We start from the raw sequence: 21,729 nt of genomic DNA, 5'->3' as shown, positions 1-21,729 counted from the left end.
GGTACACTCACCTCTCATGAGGTTTTTTTTATTTTGCATGGTTCATCGTCTAGGTTAGCTGCTACTATCATAGGTATACATTTAGTAATTGTCCCATGTAGTCAATGATTTTCAATGCTGGTTTAATATTGTCCTGCTAGTTTTGCACTAGCTAGTTAATTGATCCACATAATTATATTTCAAGATGTTCTGAAGTGGACAGGTGAAGCGTAATCACTAATTCAAAACCTATTAATACCACTTTGGGTTCCTTTATTACTGCTACAAAAGAAAGCGTAATAACTTTCCACTATTTAACAATCTTTACTTCCAAGATTCTTCAAATGCAAATTGGAATGTTGGAATTATGCAGCTGGTTTAATGGTTCATCAAAACAGTATAAATGGATCCAACCAAATCCTCCAGTGTTAACACTTTGACATGTTTCAAATCTTCAAAACCAGAGATGGTTCCAACTGGTCTTAGTTCTGTCAACATATCCGGTCTGGAACTTACAGCAGTGATAATAAAGATTCAATCAACAGAAATTAATTCTTTAGATTTGGCAGAAGTAATTCTAAAGATTCTTTTCCTTCTACACAATATATTTGTCCATTACACAGAAAACTACAAAAAACAAGCAAGAAAAGGATATACCAACTTAGTAATAATAGAGAATGACCATGAGTTACATTTTGCATTGCACTGTTTAATGGAGCATATGCAGTGGCACTTCATTGGTGGGAAGCCTATCAAAACATCCTAATGCATTTAATAGATTAACAAATTTGGTTGTTACGCACAAATTTAATAAAAACACAACATCATCTTGTTCTACCGGTAAAGTTCCACTCGTTAAGCTCCAAACTGAATCTCAGAAGGAAGGGGAGTTCCCATGCCTATTGCACTTGTTCTACCACCACAGCCATCATAGGGAGGTGAATTAACCCAACTACAGAAATAGAGCAGATAGAAGGCCTGAAACTGTTGCCCTTAAATGGTCCTCTATAAAATAAACAAAATCAAACCAGCTGACAGGAAACGTATTCTCAAATAGTTAAAGATAATTAAAGGAAGAAATTTTATGTGACTAACTTGACCTTTTTTGTTTTGCTCCATTTGAAAGTATAAAAGTTTTGTTGCACTGAAAAAATGTTGACTACTGCTGAGAAGGAGGGTCATAACATATAAGAATAAAAGCTTAGAAATTTCTTCAATTCACCAACTTGCCAATTTCCACGCTGCTGCAAATCGGTATTCGGGGAATCTCTTACAGCTAATTAAAAAGTCCTTGAGATGTAAATCCAACACTCATCAAAGATGTTTGACTTGAAAATAGCCAGCTCCCAGTTTGAAAAATCGAGCTCATTGGACTTCTAAAGGAAACCTGCCACTTGCCAGGGTGGGGGACTTGGAATCCAATTACATCAGTCAACCAGCAGTCTTGCTATTTGGGTTACTAAAGGAACTTTTTGCACTCAATACCACTGACAAAGATTCTTTAAAAGTGTTACAAGCTGGTCTTGGTGTTTGAACCACACTTTAAATCAATAGGTTCATTTGCTCAAATCTAGGGTATCTATTCCTCTCAGAAACTAGATTAACCTTAGCTAATAGTATTCCCCACCCTCTCCTATCAGTATGTGACGAGTTATATTGATGCAAAACTCTAAACAGTTTGAATTGCTACAAATTTCTCTGATCCCACAAAAAGAAAGCATGATTTAAGTAAAGTAGGGAAAAAGCATAACTTATTTATCATTGACAGACATTGCCTGTATTCCTGTTGGCAACGAGACTTAAGTATTGATTGGAACCTGAATGACAGTTTGAACCAGAAAAGTAATTGGAGCAAGAAGGCATGATCTTCATCAACTTTTGAAGGTTTAAATTTTCCCTCCTATTAAGAACGTCATAGAGATTTGAACAACATTGATTAGAAAAATTGCACGAAAAAGAAATACCTGTAGTTGATCACATCATGGCAGAAAATTATCTAAATCACATCACACTTTAACATTAGGTTGTGCACGTTTTGATTAAATTTAGTGCATCTTAAGGAGACTGGAAATGTTTAATAGATTAATTTTTTTAACACAATGAGAAAAGTAACTTGATTAAGAAGAGTCAAATACATTAATTTTCTGAAAGAAATACCTAAAAAAAGAATGTTAATGTTGGGTTTGGATCCATCCTAAAATGAATAGTTACAGTTACTGGGTTTTTTCCCAAATAACATGTCAATGTTCATCCAATTCAATAACCAATGTGAGACTGATTTCCCCACATCATTAGGTCCTCCACTTCTTCATCTTTTACCTTGAGAATGAGGCACACTTTCAATCTTTCCAAACTTACCATTAGTAGAATCTGGGGTTATATACTCAAATCCCAATGGGCACTGCATGTGTCTTTTTGTTCTGATTTTACAAGTTTTGGGTATCGTTTGGCAGAATTTGCCTGTAAGTCAGATTTTCTTTTCTTGCAAAAGTGCAAGTAGAGGGAACCTCAACAGAAGGACCTGCTATCTTGTTGAGCTCATGTTTGCTGGCAGGGAACTTGTTTTGACTATTCCCAGAGGGAAATGTGCAAGGAGAGATGAGACAGTGCATAAGATTTGATGTTGACTTCTACTATATTTTCTAAAAGCCACAACCAGTCTAAGCCATTATCCGAGCGCTGCAGGATAGAGAAAGTGACAGTGACTCCTTCATTCCGTCTCTCAAAGATAAAGCGGGTATGGCAATTGCCTTCAGTATGCAACTCGAAGGATAGGGATGTGAAGTGTGACCTCATGGGACATCTACCTGCTGACAGAAATCAGATGGACCAATAAGATAGGAACCATAGTAGAAAATATTCATGGTTAGGGATTTGGTCTACTTGAGGCTGCAACTATCTGGCAGTCCTCTTTTCGTGTGTGCTCAGATAAGAAGTTAGCACCCCAATTCATGTTCTAGACAAGGTTGTAGAACAAAAATTGGCACATTGCATGAAAGTTAGAATTGTGAAGCCATGCTCTCATTCATCTAGTATTTCGATTTTTGTAGCTGAAGCATAGGATAGGTCAAGTTATTCCTCGATGTTGCCCTTATTTTTCTTGTAGTGGTGTGTTGTAATGTGTTTCGTCATGACTCCAGCCTTCAAATTTAGGTGCTCTTCTAGTTTACCCATCTTCCTCCAAAAGAAGCTACATGGGGATAGGAGGATTCAAGCAAAGTATGTGAATGTTCATGCTAGGGGCTGGGATGTCAGAAACTTAGCTTACTAGCTCACTCAATGTCTCTATTTAATCGGTGTAATTTTTTTTATAAAAAGCATTAGCTGTAGCCTATGATGATAGCTGTGGACAGTAAAATGATCAAAATACCCCAGGATGTATTTTCTAACACCTACCTACCATAAATTAGCCTTTCCATGAACTGTTTAGCACATGCATGATCACCTTTGCTTCTGCATAGAACAAATTGGAGGAGGAAGCATCTTCTTTGGAGAACACAAAAGATCAATCTTGTTAGAAGAATAGATCTTCAAATCAATCTTTGGACAATGGTGGAACCAATGTGTCTTTTCTTGGATTGTTTTTAAAAAATGGCAACAGAAAGAAGTAAAAGCATAACACATTGTGATACAAAAATCATAAGAGAGACCTCTACTTCAGAACAACTGTAGTTACTTTTTATTTTATTGTTGATCTTCAAGCAAAGCTACTAATAACAGAAAAGAAAAGAGAACAAAGCCTGAAAATCCAGAGCATAAACCTGAAAACTTAATACCAGATTTTCATTTTCACATAAAAGATCATATGTGAGGGGTCTGTACAAGAAGCTAGCTAAATGATACCGAATCTGTCCAACATCATTAATCACCAAATATAGACGATAGAGACCTCAACCCCCAAGCTACATGTGGAAGCATTTGCCCAATTTACCTGTTCTTCAAAAAACAACAAGCTACAGAGACGGAGTCCCATTAAAAACAATGAACATCTAAGCAAATCTTGCATTGGCCAATAGAGTTGACATTCTATTAGCAATTCAAAATTTTGATTTTTTTTTAGTATTAAACATGAATATGTCAATACATAAGTAGCTATAACAGATGATTAAACGTCACTAATGTCTATCCAATTCTTTCAATCCTAAAACAGATGTACTCTTCAAGCAAAGTGTCTAGCAAATTACTCTAGATGTTTTAAGAATGACAACTACAACCTAAGTATTCCAGAAGATTTACCTTTGACAACCACAATCATATCTCAATAACAGATTCACAAAGAATTGTTGATATAAGTTCCTGCTGTATCTGAGAAGTCAAGGAAACAATGGTCCTGAATAAATTACACAGATAGTTAAACATGCCACACGTAAAAACTCGTAAATGTAAAACTTAATGGACTTAAAAGAAGATTATTAGATAGCTGTCCTCATTTTTGTGGCAACAAAAAAGGAGTATCATATATTGAAGGTTTATCAAAATTCACACGCAATTCTGACCAAGTGCAGAATGATCGGAATTGTAAATGCAGAATCCTTGAAAGACTATGTTTATTTATTTAATTTCAATTTTCAGCAATGAGGAAGACTCCCAAAACCAACTTACGATTTCTCCAATTCAAAAAGATCAGGCCCTCAAATCATACCAAGCAGATATCAGTGTAAATTGGAAGACCAGCAAACTCTGTTAAATGTGTTAGCAAAAAATGCTCAAGCTTTAAAAATAAGTAAAGAATCCACTAAAATACAATCATTAATTGGGCACATGATGAACCACAGGTGTAGTGTCAGCAAGATAAGGTGGCATGATAAAGCAAACATGTAACAGCCAACAATAGCAGGTCAAGTGGATAGAAAAGAATGGAAATGAACTAAAGGCAAGTTTAAAGAGAAGGAAGAAGCAAGTGTTACCTGTCGCAGAGGATTGTCCTTGGGATAAAATACCAGACTTTCGTCCCACAGACTTCACAAAGTAGAGTGTTCTTAGGACGATAAATTTCGAATTTAGTAAAGGAAAGTAAGAGAACTATACAGGAACCACAGAAAAAATCCACAAAAAAAAAAAAGCTGGAAAGCTCACCACAGGCAGCGTATCGATAAATTAGCTGTAAATGGTGTCGCCATGATGGGTGTCTTAATCCGCAGGAGTACAGGGAGTCGCCAAATTAATGGTTTACGAAAATAATGAGACACCCACCATTAATAACAACTGAGACAGAGTTAACAAAAAACAAAACCGCGATTCTCAAATTGCAGAGTCGGAGCGACAGAGAAAGTAAAAACATACGAGATCTGCCATTTTTTATGAGGCCTTCAAGGCGGGATTCATGCTTGATGTTGATACATAGACATCGACAGGGATGATCTTGTGAGGAGTCTCGGAGAGGATCTTCTCACAGAGGTGGGATCCAATGAAGCCTCCAGCAACGATCATGCATACGGAAATCGGGTGTATCGGGTTTCCCTCGAGATCTACCCTCGTGGATGACGCCAATTTCTGCTATGAACAGAAGGGGGATGAGGAGGACGGGGAAGACCTAGAGAAGACGTTGCATTTTTTTACTGGAATGCGATATGATTTTAGTTAGTAAAGGAATGAACTCTTTTATCGTCATAATGTCAAAACGATAAATACGAAATTAAACGGCACGAAATTCATTCGTTCGTAACTCGGGTAGAAAACTTAACTTGGAGGCAAAGCTTATAGAATTCAAATTCAAATAGACAGTCTATTTTAATTGGAATAAGAATTCAAAAATCTCAATTTGATAACATCAAAGCTTATAGAATTCAAATTTACAGTCTATTCTAATTGGAATAAGAATTCAAGAATCTCAATTTGATAACATCAAAACAGGAAACTAACCCAGTGGCACAATCCTAGTTACATCATGAACCATCCTAGAGGCAACTTCATTGACTATATATTAAATGTCAATCCCCACTCTCAGTCTCTAACTCTCCCCACTCTCAGTCGCTAACTCTCACTCTGATTGTCGCAGCCACATACCTCCCTCTCCGATTGGCACACCTCTCCGATCGACCATGAAATTGATGATCAAGGCGAGCAAGCCCCCGGATTTCAGGCGACTGTTTGAGCTGCGAGACATGGCATGTAAGATAGCAGAGGAAGAGGAGCGGAGACGACAATGGACTTCCAAGAAAAGGGGTATTGCTTCGCTTCCCTCTTCTAGACCTTACAAGAAGCTTCGATCAGCGGAGGAGGTCGAGAAACATCACGGGTGGGTGGAGTCGGTGACGCGAATTTGTGGGGCATTTCCGTTGGTCTTCGGCGAGAAAAACCTGACAGCCACCGATGTGAAGGCCCAAAGCAATCGGTTCCTCTTACCCAAAGCAGTGCAAGAGGCGCTCTCAAGGGAGATGAGAGCGTGGGAGAAGGGAAAGACGAAAGGCGGACTCCCAGTTCGGGTGTTGGACAGAATGGGTCGCACGCATGAAGTTCAGCTCGCCAAGTGGCCCAGCAACGACTGGCTGGTTTTCAAGGGTAAAAATTACAGAAGATTTGTGGAATCAAATGATTTGCAACGGAAACTACAAGAGAAACAGTGGCAACACCTCGAGCTTATGATGGGTGTCTGGCTCTTCCGCCACAAACAGGACGATAGCCTTTGCTTTGCGGTCGTCGAGTCTGAATGATCTTCGTCGTGTATATACATGTATATAACTGAACTGGCTCTCCGATTCGTCCGCGTTACTCCTCTCGCTGTCCTGCAAATAAGGAAATTGCGTCAGCTCCATGAATTACCGTTGACGAGATACGAAGAGAGTTTGTCAGGTATTTCAGGTGCCCGGAAGAGGTTTCTGGTGTGAACTGGCGGGATGCCAGTAGTGGATTAAGATGGGAAAATTCAGATTACAGAAAACGAAAGAGGAGGAGATCGAAAGTGGATTATGATCGCTTGGGTCTGCCTGTAGTAATATGAGTTGTCAAATTTATAAATTCTGTTTTGGATCCATCAATTTTTTTTCCTGCAATGTGGAAATCCATCTTCTTCTTATGTAATAAGTCATGTCCAAAGAAATTTTGTATACATATTATACCGGATCAATTCATTGGCTACCCGTATAATATAATAATGTCTGAGAATTCAACACATCGAACTTGAAATTCTTGAAAATGTTACATAAAATTCTAATTGACTAGAGCAGGAGGCATAAAGTGCTTGCAGGAGAGGACTGCCCCGCCTTCGCCTCCCTTTTTTGTTGGATGGCCTCTGTTGTATCGGGAGGAGAGAGGAGGGAAGAAGGTTTTTTCCTCTTCTCAACTGAAAAATATGTTGACCAATTTATCTGCCAACTTGACAGAATCTGTTGACTACATTTATAATTCATTCATATATGGAATTACAGCGTCTAGTCGGTCGTATTTGAAAACATGGAATCCAACATGGTAGTATGAAGAATGAATGAACAAGGAGGTATAGTCCGTTCAAATCTAACCTAATGGGCTTGGAATTGGATATCATCTATAAGAATAGTAAGTTCAAGGGAGAGAACAAAGTAGTTAATTCACTTTCACTTATAGTTTCACTTGACGCTCTATGTTTCTCTTCTCACTCTCTCTCTCCGCTCTCCACTCTCCTTTTACTTGTGCTCGCTCTCTGCTCTCCTCTTACCTGTGCTTGCTTTCTGCTCTCTGCTCTCCTCTACTTGCATTCGCCGTCCATTAATCTGTTAGTCGTCCATCTACCTACCGTCGCTCACCTCTCATCTTCCTACTAATCCTCTCCCGGTTCTCCTATATGTCCTTAGCTTCTCTTCCTCTCTGCAACCGACTTTCTTCATCTTTGCTTTAATCGGGTTTTTTTCTTGTCGTCTCTGTTTTCTCTGTTTTCCCCAGCTATCATCCCTCTCGGTTTCTCTTGTCGTCTCTCTCTCTCTCTCAAAACCTAACCCTAAATTCTATCATCTCAACCTCGTCGCCCCTCTCTCTAACCCTAATTCCTACATGCATTCTGGTATGTCCTGGAAACATAGTTTTTTTTTAAATTGTTGTTCTTGTCCTAAAGTAATGGGGATATCTTTTCTTTGCCAAAAAAAAAAAAAAAAAAAAATATTCGGATTGCATAAAAAAAATTAGTCCTTGGGGATACAATACTCGACCAAGTGTTACCAATAGTCCTTGGGGATACAATCACCAATGGCAACTTTGAAGAGAAGGAAGAACCAAGTGTTACCTGTCCCAGAGGATTGTCCTTGGGGATACAATACCCGACCTTCTTCCCACAGACCTCACAAGTAGAGGAGTGAAGGACGTGTTTGCCATAATATGAACAATACATCACTTGAAAAAACGAGACTGTTCATAGGATGGTAAATTTTGAATTTATTATAGAAAAGTAAGAAAACTATATAGGCAACGTAGAAAATCTCAACAAAAAAAATCCAAAAATCTCACCACAGTCAACTTATTGATAAAATTGCTATAAATGGCGTGGACATGACGAGTGTCATAATCTATAGGGGTGAAAATAGCTGCCAAATTAATGGTCTTCGAAAATAAGGTGAGACCCACCATTAATAACAACAAAGACAGAGTAAACAAAAACAAAACCATGAATCTCAAATTGCATAACTAGATTAGAGGGTATGACTAGTGAGTTAACAATTAGAGCAATTCTCTTAACATCAATCACTTAATAAGTTTTTCTGGTATGCAATTCATTAAATCCACACCAATATAGAGTAGAAAACGAAAAAAATTGGAATTTTGTATCACAGCGTGGGAGTTCAATTTTACAACTTAAGAAGATAGAGGTAAAGAAGGTTTGATCGACCCATGCAATGCAGGGTGCATATCCACCATGGTGCAGTTTACGTAGGTCTTGGATCTCTTGGTACTGATATTGTATCATATCTTGGAAAACTAGTATGTATCAATCGGAATGTGATGCTTATCATATTTTATGGAGACTTAAAAATGATCAAAAGTGTAAAAATATAAATGTATTTTGTGTAATTAAATATTATAAGTCACTAGGCGTTACGCTAGCTCTTGTTGATCATATACCACATACGACGACTCAAAGGTAGGCCTGTGTGAATCTTATATCAATTAAACTTCACACAACCATTTCATCTTTTGTTCAGAACCAACAAATGACGCCACTTCCGATCATTCATCTTACACCATAAAACCCAACTAAACTAAACATAATTGCTCGTTAGTGCACTATGTAAGTGGGTAGTGAATGTGAATTACGTAGATAATTCACTTACACTCGTTCAATTGAAAAAAAAAACGAGTGAAAGTGAATTCACTTTCACTCGTTGTTTCACTCGATGGTCGATGGTTTCTCTTCTCTCTCTCACTCTCCACTCTTAGCTCTTCTCTTACTTGTGGTCGTTCTCTGCTCTCCTCTTACATGTGCTCGCTTTCCGCTACTCACTGTCCATTAATCTGCTAGTCATCCATCTATCAGCCGTTACTCGCTTCTCATCTTCCTGCTAACACTCTCTCCGGTTCTCTTGTGCATCATCGACTTCTCCTCATCTCTGCAACCGTCTTTCTTCTTCTTTGCTTCAACTAGCTTCTTTTCTCATCGTCTCTCTTTTCTCTATTTTCCCCAGTTGTTGTCCTTCTCAGTTTCTCTTGCCGCCTCTCTCTCTCACAACTTAACCCTAAATTTCTATCATCTCAACCTCGTCGCCCCTCTCTCTAACCATAATTTATGCCATCTCATTCTAGTCACCCCCTATTTTGAACCCTCAACCCTAAATTTCTCTCAAATTCTCTAGCCTAAACCCTAAATCTATCTTTCCCACCCAAAATTTCCCTCAATGTTTGTAACCCAAAATTCAAAAACCTCTCGCATCTCACCAAAGGTATTGTACTCTAACCAATGAGGACATTCGGAGACTGAGGTAGCACTTCTCTTTGGTAAGTGTTTTCTACTTGTCGAGTCTTTACATTTGTTTCTAGGATTTCTTCTCGAAATATTCGATTTGTTGCATGCTCTTGTTTTGTCCCATGAACTCAAATTTTCGTTTCTTTCTTGTAAAGGAAAATCAACGTGATTACTGCTTTTTGGTGTTTCTTTAACTTCATAACTTTTTTTTAGTTTGCTAGTTATTTGTTAAGTGCAAGAATCTCAGGCTCTTGTTAGCATCCATGTTATATGTAATAGTACTTTGTGTAGAGTTCTCTTTGAACTGTAATGGTTCGTGATTCTTTATTTTGGATTAAGATTGTGAGGATTTTGTAGCATTTGTTTTATGAGTAGTTTTCCTCGATGTGGTTATACTTTTATAATTTCTAAATCTACATTTACTTCCTAAAGGTAAAATGGCTTATGCCCCTAGTGATCTTATTTGGGTGATTGTGAAGAAAAACAATTCCTTCCTTGTGAAGGAATTTGGGAATGGCTGCCAGATGGTACAGTTTCAGCAAGGAGAAGAACAATCTCTACAACTTGAATTCCTACAAGCATTCTAGTATGTCCTTGGAAACATAGTTTTTTTTAATTGTTGTTCATGTTTTTCTAAAGTAGTGGGAATATTTTTGCTTTGCCAAAAAAAAAAAAATGTTCGGCTTGGCAAACAAGAAGATTGTTTCTATTCGCCCGGATGGAAAAGTTCTTCTTTTGTGCTTGCAACTACCAAGACAAAGAAGCACAACCAGTCTGCAAACCTTTTCCACAAATCTTTAATGAAGAAGGAATTTTGTCACACGACAGAGGTGTTATTAATCAGGTAAATCTACATATTTGTGAGCATTATGTTTCATCTTCTCCATCTTGATTTTTTTTCTTTTTGAAATCCACGATAAAAATTGTATTTGGGTTGATTTTTTATTTCATCTTCATATATTGTAACTATTTTTGTGCCCTACTGTAGTGTCAAGTTATCCTCACTTGTGTTGTAGTGGTCTGAAAAATTTCATTGAAATAAATACATAATCATGTTTAATAAACCAAGTTTATGTAACTACAGTGCAAAAACAGAATGAGATTTTTTTGTGTTACAATGTGGGACCCACCAAGAGGATGTGGGATACCAAGAAGAGTCCTCACCCAAGCTATCACGAGTTAAGGAATTAAAAAGCACAAGCTGAAATGAGTTAGAAGACTTGAAGATCAGTGGGACCCACAAATATCCCATGAGCTGGCAACCTTATCAAGATAAGCTGGAAGATCATGAGGGACCCACAAGGATAAGGCCACAAGCTGGCCTCCTCCCTTATATTCACGTGATTGAAGAAAGAGTTCTAGTTCAACTCATATTAGTCTTCTAGTAGATTGTTTTGAATAGACTTATCTTAGAGAGTTAGATTTGGAATGTAATTAGGAGATTGAAAGGCTAATTGTATAAGGACTTTGTCTCTTTGTCTACTATAAATAGAGTTGTTGTAATTCGGAATTAATCAAGTTACACAGCTCCTTCTTGAGTTAATCTCTCCCTCTCTCTTTGCTTGGAGCATACCGTTTTTTCTCTTTTCTTTTTTCTTCTCTCTACTCGAGAGTTCTTCTCCCCTTTTCTTCTTTTTATTTCTTCTTTCTCTTGCTTAGAATATTGGAAATGGGATCCTAAATTCAACATGGTATCGGAGCATTAAATTTAGGATCACTCGTCAAAGGAATACTCTAAAGAAGTGATGATCAACACCACTCAAAGAAGGATTTTTTTGTGAAGGAAGATCACAAGCCGTGAGATAAGTGTTTAAAATTTTTTTCTTCATGTTATTGGTTTCCAAATTTAGAAGATGATTTAAAGATGAGTATGTGAATTCTTTCATCTTGTTATATTATGGATATGCATGCCTCTCTATCTAGAAGAAGCTATCAAAACAGTTTTGTCGGTTTGGAAATTCTGTTAACCAAGACCAGTCCATGATCAGATTGTTGGAATTTTTTTTCCTGTGGGAACAAGAGTCCCCTGATATAGAAGATTGTTATTGAGTCTCTTATGAGTGGTATTAGAGGTAAAAAATCAGAATAATAATTTGGCATCAATGCTAAAATTCCCCATACATCAAGTTGCTTGAAGAGTACTACTTGGTGTTATTAGTAGAATTTTTTTTGAAGACGAGCATATCGTGGCTGAAGAGAATATGAATATCAAAAGTGATATACTGAGAATTACCACCATACCCTTATGTGGGGTATCAAATTTTATGAGTTAGTCCACATCGGTTCGGAGGTTCCTTATAACAAAAGACCTACTTGGTCACCTCACCACCCGAGGACCGCCTATTGATGAAGTTGATATTTTTTATAATAAATGGTTGATAAATGATACTTTGGTGATTAGTTGGCTAATCAATAGCATGGAAGAACATGTCTCCAACAATATCATTCATCTTGATACTGCTAAACAAATTTGGGAGACATGTGCTAAACTGTACTCTTGCCCGGATACTCTACATAGACCATATGACATTCTCCAAAGAATATTGAATACAAAACAAGAAGAAAATATCCATGAGTACTTGGCCGGCTTTAGAGGCTTTCTTCAAGAGTGAAAGTTAGCTCAGCCTTCAACTACATATATTTTTATCCAAGACAACCAGAAGGAAGCCTTAATTACTGCTATTTGCCTTACAAATGTTAAACCCCATCTTGAGATAGCCAAGAGTCAACTTCTGAGTGCTTCTGTTGTCCCCAAGTTTGATGATGTATGTGCAATGTTACATCGTATTCCAAACACTTCTTTCTCCACTATTGAAGTATCATCCGCTATGTATTCCGATCATAGAGGATCATCATTTGACCGTGACTGAGGCCGAGGCAGAGGTTATAGAGGAGGCAGAGGAAGAGGTGGAAGGACTGGTGCTGGCAGAACAGATGGGAAAGAATGTACTCATTGTAAGAAATTTGGCCACACTATAAATCAATGCTATTACAAGGATTCCAAGGCATGCAATTACTGTGGACAATATGGCCATTATAAAGAAATATGCTATAAAGCCAATGGATAGTTATAATTGACAAGGGCTAATCAAGCCTTTGAAAATGATACAAAAGAAGAACAACCCACAAAATTTGTAGCACAAATTTTTTTTATTGATGAAGAGTATGAGCTATTTCAGAAAACGAAGACAATGCTAAGTTCTTCTCCTAGTTCCTCTGCAACTACTGCTGCCACTACCGCTTTAGGTATGCTATCTGCCTCATCTTCATCTTGGATAATTAACTCAGGAGCCTTCGAGCATCTTACGGGTAACAAAATTTTATTACATTCTCTATCTTCAAGTCTTTCACACAAGTTTGTTACCATAGTTGAATGTTCTCAAACCAAAGTCCAAGGGAAAGGTTCCACTTCTGACACACCATCACTTCTGCTCACTGATATTATGTTCCTACTTTCCCTTTGAATCTATTATCTGTTAGTCAATTGAAAAAATATTTTAATTGCTCTATTACCTTCTCATCCACTTCATGTGTCTTTCAAGATCTTATAATGAAGCAGGTAATTGGTGGAGGCCATGAACAAGAGGGGCTTTACTACTTGGACATGCCAAAAATGAACATGGTTTTCACTACTGAAAATGAGGCACGGTTATGGCACAATCGGTTGGGACATCCATCTTCATAGTCTCTTCATTATATGTTTCCTTTTCTTAAAGTAAGGTCAGAATTTCATTGTGAGGTTTGTCAATTGAGTAAACATCAAAGGAGTACATACTCTCCTCGTCCAGAAGTCAAAAGTGTTACTCTATTTTCTTTAATTCATACTGATGTTTGGGGGTGTCCTTGAGTGTCTCCAACATTTCTCAAGCAAAATATTTTATTAATTTATTGATGATTTCACTCGCACAACTTGGTTGTTTATATTTAAGGAGCGTTATGAGATACCATTTATTTTTAAGTCATTTCATGCTATGGTACTCACACAATTTGGTCATAAAATAAAAATTCTCTGGTCTGATAATGCCAAAGAATATGTTTCCAAAGTCTTTGACTCTTTTTGTCAAGAAAATGACATTATCCATCAAACATCATGCGTCTACACTCCTCAACAAAATGGTGTAGTAAAACTGAAAAATCATCATATTCTTGAGGTAGCTTGAGTTTATTATATGCCATGAAAGTTCCATAATTTTATTAGCCTCATGCAGTCCTTACCACTTGCTTTCTTATAAATCGTCTACCATATTTTGTTCTTGGTAATAAATCTCCTTACTTTAGATTATTACCAAATGATGATCCATTTTCTCTACCTTTGAAAGTCTTTGGATGTCAATGTTTTGTTCATAATTCATTTCCTAGACACAACAAACTTGATCCTAAATATATCAAGTATATCTTCTTGGGATACTCTCGCACACAAAAGGGTTATTTTTATATAGTCCCACTCTTCAACGCTTATTTGTGTCCATGGATGTAACATTTTTTGAAGACTCCTCATTTTATTCTTATAGTGCTCCTCCTGGTTTGTCCTCAGTACCAGGTTCCCTTCGACCGGTTATGCCTCGTGATACAAAGATTATTCAACTCCCATAGCAAGTGGCCGACACCACACCTACCGACTTTACAGATCCAACAAAGGTAAGTCCTTCATAACTAGTTATTTTTGGACCTCATGAAATTTGCTCTTATATGTTGAGTGAGTATCGGATATGGATAGTTTGTGAAGATGCATCAAATTTAAATTGGATTACTTGGCTATGGGGACTTCAAATTCTCCAATGCATGTAACGCTAACGTAGTTCTCTTGTTTGCAATCAGGTTCCTGATAAATACTACTAACCTGATCTGAAGTCGGCGGCCCTTGCAAGGCTGAGTGCAGTGCAACAAAGTCTCAAAGTTTCAAAATTTGGCCTCAAGAAGAAGAACATGCAAGTGTTTAGGAAGTGATGTTATAAAGTATAAGTTGTGTTCGATTTGTAGGTAGCTTTCGTTAAATCAGAATTTTCCTTTCTATCTATTAACAATCCCATCAGTGATGAATACAATATTATTTTTTATTTATTTATTTTTTGTCTCTTTTGATAATTAGATGTTGTTATCACTGTCAATTCGGTCGATTCTCCAATCATTTTTGTGCAAAAATGTGGGTTTGAACTATGAAATGGTTCTTCACGCCTAGTGATTGATAGTTGTATGGATTCATGCTTGCGGGAAGCTTGGAATAGAAAAAGTAAAAGAAACCAAAATGTTTGTGGGAGTTTCTATGAGTACTATATTCCTAAACGTCTAAGATAATACGAATACGTTTTACTCTCTCTCCTAGTAAATAACCACTATTTTTTGACATTAAAATCCTAATAAAATAAAGATATTATATTTTAAAACTATTTTAAAGGCTAGAAATAATGATTAGTTAAGCTATATGTCACATTGTAGAATTAGGTGCATCACAAGCCAATTTTTTTGTACAAGGGTCCCATAGGCCCGTGTAAAGAAATGATTTTCTTATAATGCAATGTCAATGATATATATCATGTACATTTACTTTATTTTTGAGAAATAACTAAAAGAGTTTTCAACCATTTTTCGACTAAAACAAATTACTAAAGAAAACCAATTTGTCTCTGAATAATTGATCAATCCATAATGGTGAGTATTGAACAAGAAAATTAGATTGAAGTTGTGGTTGATATCAAGATGAAGGAGGTACATGAGAAGTAGAAGAATTCTCATAGTCATTTCCATGAGTCATATACACCAAAATTTCTATTAGTTTGAAGCCACCAAAAAACATTTGACTAATTATTTTGATATTATAAAACTAAATATTTCTTTAATTATTTTATTTTTATGTATTTAATTAATTAAATCATCTTGATTCAATTTTTAATTATATATCAATCATCACAAGTTAAAATCTATCTTAGTTTATAAATAAAACACTTTAAGTACAACTATCTGATAAGAGTTAATAGATAAATTTTATATAATAAAATATCTTTTTAAATTAATTAATGATGGTTAATATTATATTTAATTATTATTTTAAGAGTGAAAATTTAAACACCATAAAAATAATAATTTGATTAAATATTTTATATTAAAAAGTGTTGGAAGATAGGGCCCAAGCCCACACGACCAAGGAAGACCCACATAAGTGTCTTAGAAGATGGGCCCAAGCTCATAAGACCAAGGAAGACCCACACATTCAAGAGATGTGGAAGATGGGCTTAAGGCCCATATATCAAAGAGAAGAGGCACATACAATGATGGCAGGATGGTAAATAAAAGGTCATCTCATAGAGATGGCATTGATGAAATTAGGTTAAGTTACAGGGTTAAAACCCTATACCCTAAACCCTAAGTTTAGGGGTATTTTTATAATAAAATAGTTTCATTAATCTATAAATAGAGCTTCAGGGGGAGGGTTAGGAAATCAAGTCCATAACCTCTTCTTCCTCTTGTTTTCTCCCAATGAGTGTCTTTATCTTTTTCTCCATGAGCTAAATCCATGGAATCTTGAAAATCAACATGGTATCAGAGCATTGATTTTTAGACTCCCATCTATGGTTTGAGAAATTTAGTCAAGCCCTCATACGGGCCGACTTTTACAGTTGCTCTGGAGATCACTAAGTATTTATTGAAAATACACCGAGAGGTAAGGTGATTCTAGCTGTATATGTTGATGATATCATTTTAACTAGTCGTCATCATCTGTTGCCATCATTAACTTTGTGACACCAAGAGAGGCGAAGACACTGCGACAACTTCTGCAAAACTATTCTAGTGCTAGCATCGTGATTTTTGGCTATTTCAAAGCACGTCTGCCGATTTCAAAAATTTCCTGTTTGGAAAGTTTTTGTTTCCGTATTCAAAATATCTCTGCATTTTTGTCAATCGATCCCGTTGTTGTTTCGCTCTGTTCGGAAACTGGGATCGTATCGGGGAGGAAGATGATGAAAAATCATGTTTCCTTAGGAAACTTATTAAATCTGGGCCAGGTTGTTTTCCCGCAACCCGGATCGGGTGAGTTCACCCAACGAACCCGCTGAACCGAGGATCCTTATGTTTTGCCGAGTTAAATCGGACCAACTTGTCGTCATCTGTTGCCATCATTAACATTGTGACACCAAGAGAGGCGGAGACACTACGACAACTTCTGCAAAACTGTTCTATTGCTAGCATCATGATTTTTGGCTATTTCAAAGCACGCCTACCGATTTCGGAAATTTCCTGTTTGGAAAGTTTCCGTTTCCGTATTCAAAATCTCTCTGCATTTCTGTCAATCCATCCCATTGTTGTTTCGCTCTGTTCGAAAGTTGGGATCATATCGGGGAGGAAGATGATGAAAAATCATGTTTCCTAACTTTGGAAGCTTATTAAATCTGAGCCAGGCTGTTCTGCCACAACCCGGATCGGGAGAGTTTACCCAGCGAACCCGTTGAACCGAGGATCCTTATGTTTTGTCGAGTTAACTCGGACCAACTTGGACCGAGTCAACCCAGTCCGGGTCAACTCAACGAGTCAATTCTAACATGGCCACTTATTTTCTACCTCGGTATTTGTGTCCAAGTTTATATATATTTCGGCGCGACTCGGTATTTTTTCTATGGCTGGAATATTATTTTGAAGTGTTGACAGATTATTCCTTGGTCAGCATATTATTTGGTACAAATATTTGCATTAGATTATTTCATGGGTCAATTTTACAAGGATTATTTTGATTCGTGTTATATGGGTTAAAGCCTATTACAACTGCTACTATTATGTCTCTTTGGATGAGACATTATTATTATTAAATTTATGAAAAAGTGAAATAATTCATTGACATCAATAACTTGTTTCAATCAGAGTACATGAACCTCTATTTATAATAGAGAAAGGTAGTAGAGTCAAATTACAATAAAATTACCCTTGTCCCAATTACACCCAAACTCGAACACTTAAAGATAAGTCCTAGCATAATTAAATAACTCAATATTGATAAAAGACAAACATAATTCGAACTAAAACTCTTCTTGGTCGTGACCCTAAGGTAAAGATACTTTTGTGAGTCATTCTTGATCTTCCAACTGATGTCATAATGATGCCAACACATGGTAATCATTGTGGGTACTACTTCTTATGGGTTTGGGGCCATCTTGTGGGCCTTCCTTGGTCATGTGGCTTGAACTTATCTTCCAATACTCCCCCTCAAGTTGGGGGTGAGAGAACAACATGAACTCCCAGCTTGCTGCAAATGATGTATATAATATTTTTGTATAAAATGGCACATCTTCCAATATGCCTTCATCTTCCAACATTCCCCCTCACGCTGTTGCGTAATTCTATGAGGCTCTGCGACATTATATAAGTGAGAGTAAAAATCACTCCTAGCCGATAAGCCATTGCTTCATACTCCAGTCCTAATGTTGGATGTAGGGCACACTCCTTCTTGTATCGGTAGTGTATCTATCGGCATTGCTCTAAAGTGTACACCACTGTGTCCCTCCACAAGACAACGACTCTTAAGTGGTAGGAGACATAAAAGCCATTATAGGGGGGAGGGGGGCGCGCGGATAAAATAGATGTAATAATAAGTTTCTCCGTTATGGTTTCCCAATGTGATATATAACATGAAAGAGAACCCAAGAAATAATGTCCCCAAAGAGACATAATAGCAGCAATTGTATATAACACGACCATCTTCCAACACATATAACGCGAACCAATTAATAACTTTGTAAAAGAACCCATGAAATAATTCAATATAAAAATTTCTTCTTAGATGCATAAGCTTCATCTTTTGTGCTCCCCATTTCTTGAATATTTTGGTCACATAAACTTATTCACAACATATAAAATAAAATACCTCTTTCTTGTACTTATTCTACTTCTCCCCCTCAAGCTGGGAGGTAATGGCAGTGATCCCAGCTTGAACCAAATATCATAGATGCATCAATAGGCCCAAATAACAGAAATGTATAAATAAGCCCTCAAACCAGGGAGAAGTGAAATATTTTCCTGATATATCAACTCAAAAAGTGACACAAAACAATCAGCTTAAATTCGAATTTTCAATGTAACAGAATACCAACATGACCTTTGATTCTTCCAATGTGAATATATCTTCAAATATAGATCAGATTGACATGAAATTTTCTTCGTCTGAAACTAGACTTAAATAAATTTCATCCAAGTATAATAAATCCTCATAAAATATAATTATCATAAGATAAATAATCTGATAGGTTTCGGTCTCTGTTATCTGGCCGAACTAAGTACTGTTTCTCTTATTTTTAGAGAATGACCATTGACTCTTCCTAGATCAATATCTCCTTAGAAAAAAATCATACCAAGAATTGGTTGAATAGGTAAGAAAATAGACTTATAGATATTTCTTTTGATATATAATTCTCCATATAAAGTCTCTTTCTTGATATCATAAAATACCTCAGAATTTGAGGCATTCTGCTGTCGCTTGAACCTCTTTTTAAATCTGACCTTTGCTGCTTCAAATATCGATTTCTCTTTGTAGATAACTCAGATAAAAAATTGGTTGAATAGGTAAAAGAATAGACTTACAGATATTTTTTTTTGATATATATCTCTCCATATAAATTCAAGTTCTTGATAGCAAAAAATACCTCAGAAGCTGAAGCTTTTTGTTGCTGCTCGAACTACTTTATAATCTGACCTTCGTTCATTCAAATATCGATATCTCTCTGTTGATAACTCCGATTGGAACCAACCATTTTTCTTTGGAAATTAGAATAAAATATCTTTCCTTCAATATATAATTTGAAATATGAAAAAATCCGTATAGAGGTAAAAAATGCAAAGAAACTTATGGGTATAGGGATTGGAAAAAAATAACTACGAACCGAGACTTAGGGTTTAGGGTTTAGAGAAAATGATCACATTACCTCCGTGAGTTGACCAAGTCAAATCATAGAACCTGATCTGATACCTTGTTGAATTTATGGAAAAGTGAAATACTTCATTGACATCAATAACTTGTTGTTATCAGAGTACATGAACCTCTATTTATAATAGAGGAAGGTAGTAGAGTCCAATTACAATAAAACTACCCTTGTCCCAATTACACCCAAACTCTAACACTTAAAGATAAGTCCTAGCATAATTAAATAACTCAATATTGATAAAAGACAAACATAACTCAAACTAAAACTCTTCTTGGTCGTGACCCTAAGATAAAGATACTTTTGTGAGTCCTTATTGATCTTCCAACTGATGTGATAAGGATGCCAGCTCATGGTAATCATTGTGGGTCCTACTTCTTATGGGTTTGGGCCTATCTTGTGGGCCTTCCATGGTCGTGTGACCCATCTTATAATAATCTTAGATATGTGGGCCTTCCTTGTCGTGTGGGCTTGAGCTTATCTTCCAACAATTATTGAAGAAGAGATGGCCTCAGTATCTATGGACCTCCATAAATTGAAATTTATTACTCCTACCACTTGAGAGTCATTATCCTATGGAGGCACACTGTGATGGAGGTCCGAACGTTGTATAGACCCACTACCTAGATTAATAGGAGTGGCACTACCTACAGAAGATAGGAGTGTGTTGAACATCCAGTATGAGTTATTTGACTAGATTAAAGAGCAATGTCATATGACTGGAAGTGATTTTACTCTCACTTTTCTTATGCCAACTGGGCCTCATGAACGAGAGCACCAGCGTGAGGGGGAATTTTGGAAGATTAGTCATATTATACAAAAAAAAAAAAAAATTATACATCATTTGCAGCAAGATGGGAGTTCATGTTGTTCTCTCACCCCCAGCTTGAGGGGGAGTGTTGGAAGATAGGGCCCAAGCCCACACGACCAAGGAAGGCCCACATATCCAAGTGTGTTCGAATGCTCTAGTATTCTGATACAAAGAGAAGAGGGGAAGAATGAACGAACCGAGAGAGATACAGGAGGGATGAAGAACCAAAATTTCACTGTTAGAGATGCAGGAGATAATCAATTTGACCAAAACAAACGTATTGCAACCTGAAACTTGGAAGTGGAAGGTCACTAAACAGACCCTTAACTTCTATGATAATCATCTAAACTCTAAATAATTTATATATATTAATTCATAGACATCCACCACCCTCAATCATCAAATTTATAAATTCTAGTTTGGAGCATCATTTTTTTTCGTGCAAGGTGGAAATCCGTCTTCTTCATTGGTAATATCCTCAACTCAACTAGTCTTGGTGAGTGGTCTTGTCCTTGAGTTCCGCACTATCATTTTCATAAAGATTATGTCCATCTCCATAGGAGTTTCTTTAGGTTTGCCCCTAGTAACCTATACTCTTTGTTGAAATTCTAGAACAGAGAAATAATTCATTGACTTGATTATAATTGAGTACAATGAGTTTCTATTTATAATAGAGGAAAGAAGTAAAATCACATTACAATTAAACTACTCATTTATCAGTTACACTGAAAGACAAATACTCCTAGACCATTAAAAAATTTGGCATAAATAAATGACTAACATAATAAAATACCTTTAATTGATACTCTTCTTCGAGACCTCTTTCCCATGAAACTCCTCTTAGACTCCACCATATTAATTCTGACACTAAAGAAAATAGATCTAAAGAGGCGCATCCATTGCAACACTCACAAATTCTTAAAAATAAATTTTTTTAAAGACATACATCTAATCAATAGAGTAATAAAAGTGATCAGGCTTGGTTTAGCTTGTAGAATCTTTCATAGAAAAACATTGCTGATAAAAAACATGGAAACCAACTTTATAAGATTTCAAACAAAATAGTGATAATAATCACAAAAAAGGGGTAGTGTCAAACACTCAAAAGATGATGGTAAAATCCACCTTAAAGGTACTAATAAAAAAAGTTTAATGGACTAAAAAAATCCATA

At 36.5% G+C, this 21,729-nt stretch overlaps 1 long non-coding RNA gene and 1 pseudogene across 4 annotated transcripts; one reads left to right on the top strand and one right to left on the bottom strand.

The window, feature by feature from the left end:
* Positions 1 to 2,161: 2,161 nt before the first annotated feature.
* Positions 2,162 to 5,531, bottom strand: LOC137966119 (uncharacterized). Of its 4 annotated transcripts, none has more exons than XR_011116186.1 (4): positions 5,056 to 5,531; positions 4,887 to 4,957; positions 3,376 to 4,284; positions 2,162 to 2,789 (listed from the first exon to the last, which is right to left on the bottom strand). It is a non-coding gene; the product is annotated as an uncharacterized lncRNA (long non-coding RNA). The 4 variants fall into 4 exon arrangements; XR_011116188.1 differs by having other exon boundaries at positions 3,380 to 4,284; XR_011116187.1 differs by lacking the exon at positions 2,162 to 2,789 and having other exon boundaries at positions 3,096 to 4,309.
* A 4,750-nt stretch (positions 5,532 to 10,281) lies between these two features.
* LOC137965255 (large ribosomal subunit protein eL28y-like) lies at positions 10,282 to 14,791 on the top strand (annotated as a pseudogene).
* The last annotated feature ends 6,938 nt before the right edge of the window (positions 14,792 to 21,729 follow it).

Source organism: Aristolochia californica, unplaced genomic scaffold (genome assembly GCF_029961685.1).
Source record: "Aristolochia californica isolate CCGP_79_NKW_82.1479 unplaced genomic scaffold, dmAriCali1.0.hap1 SCAF_5, whole genome shotgun sequence".
Lineage (NCBI taxonomy): Eukaryota > Viridiplantae > Streptophyta > Magnoliopsida > Piperales > Aristolochiaceae > Aristolochia > Aristolochia californica.
Note: the sequence above shows the minus strand (reverse complement) of the source record. Positions and strands in the feature narration are given on the sequence as shown.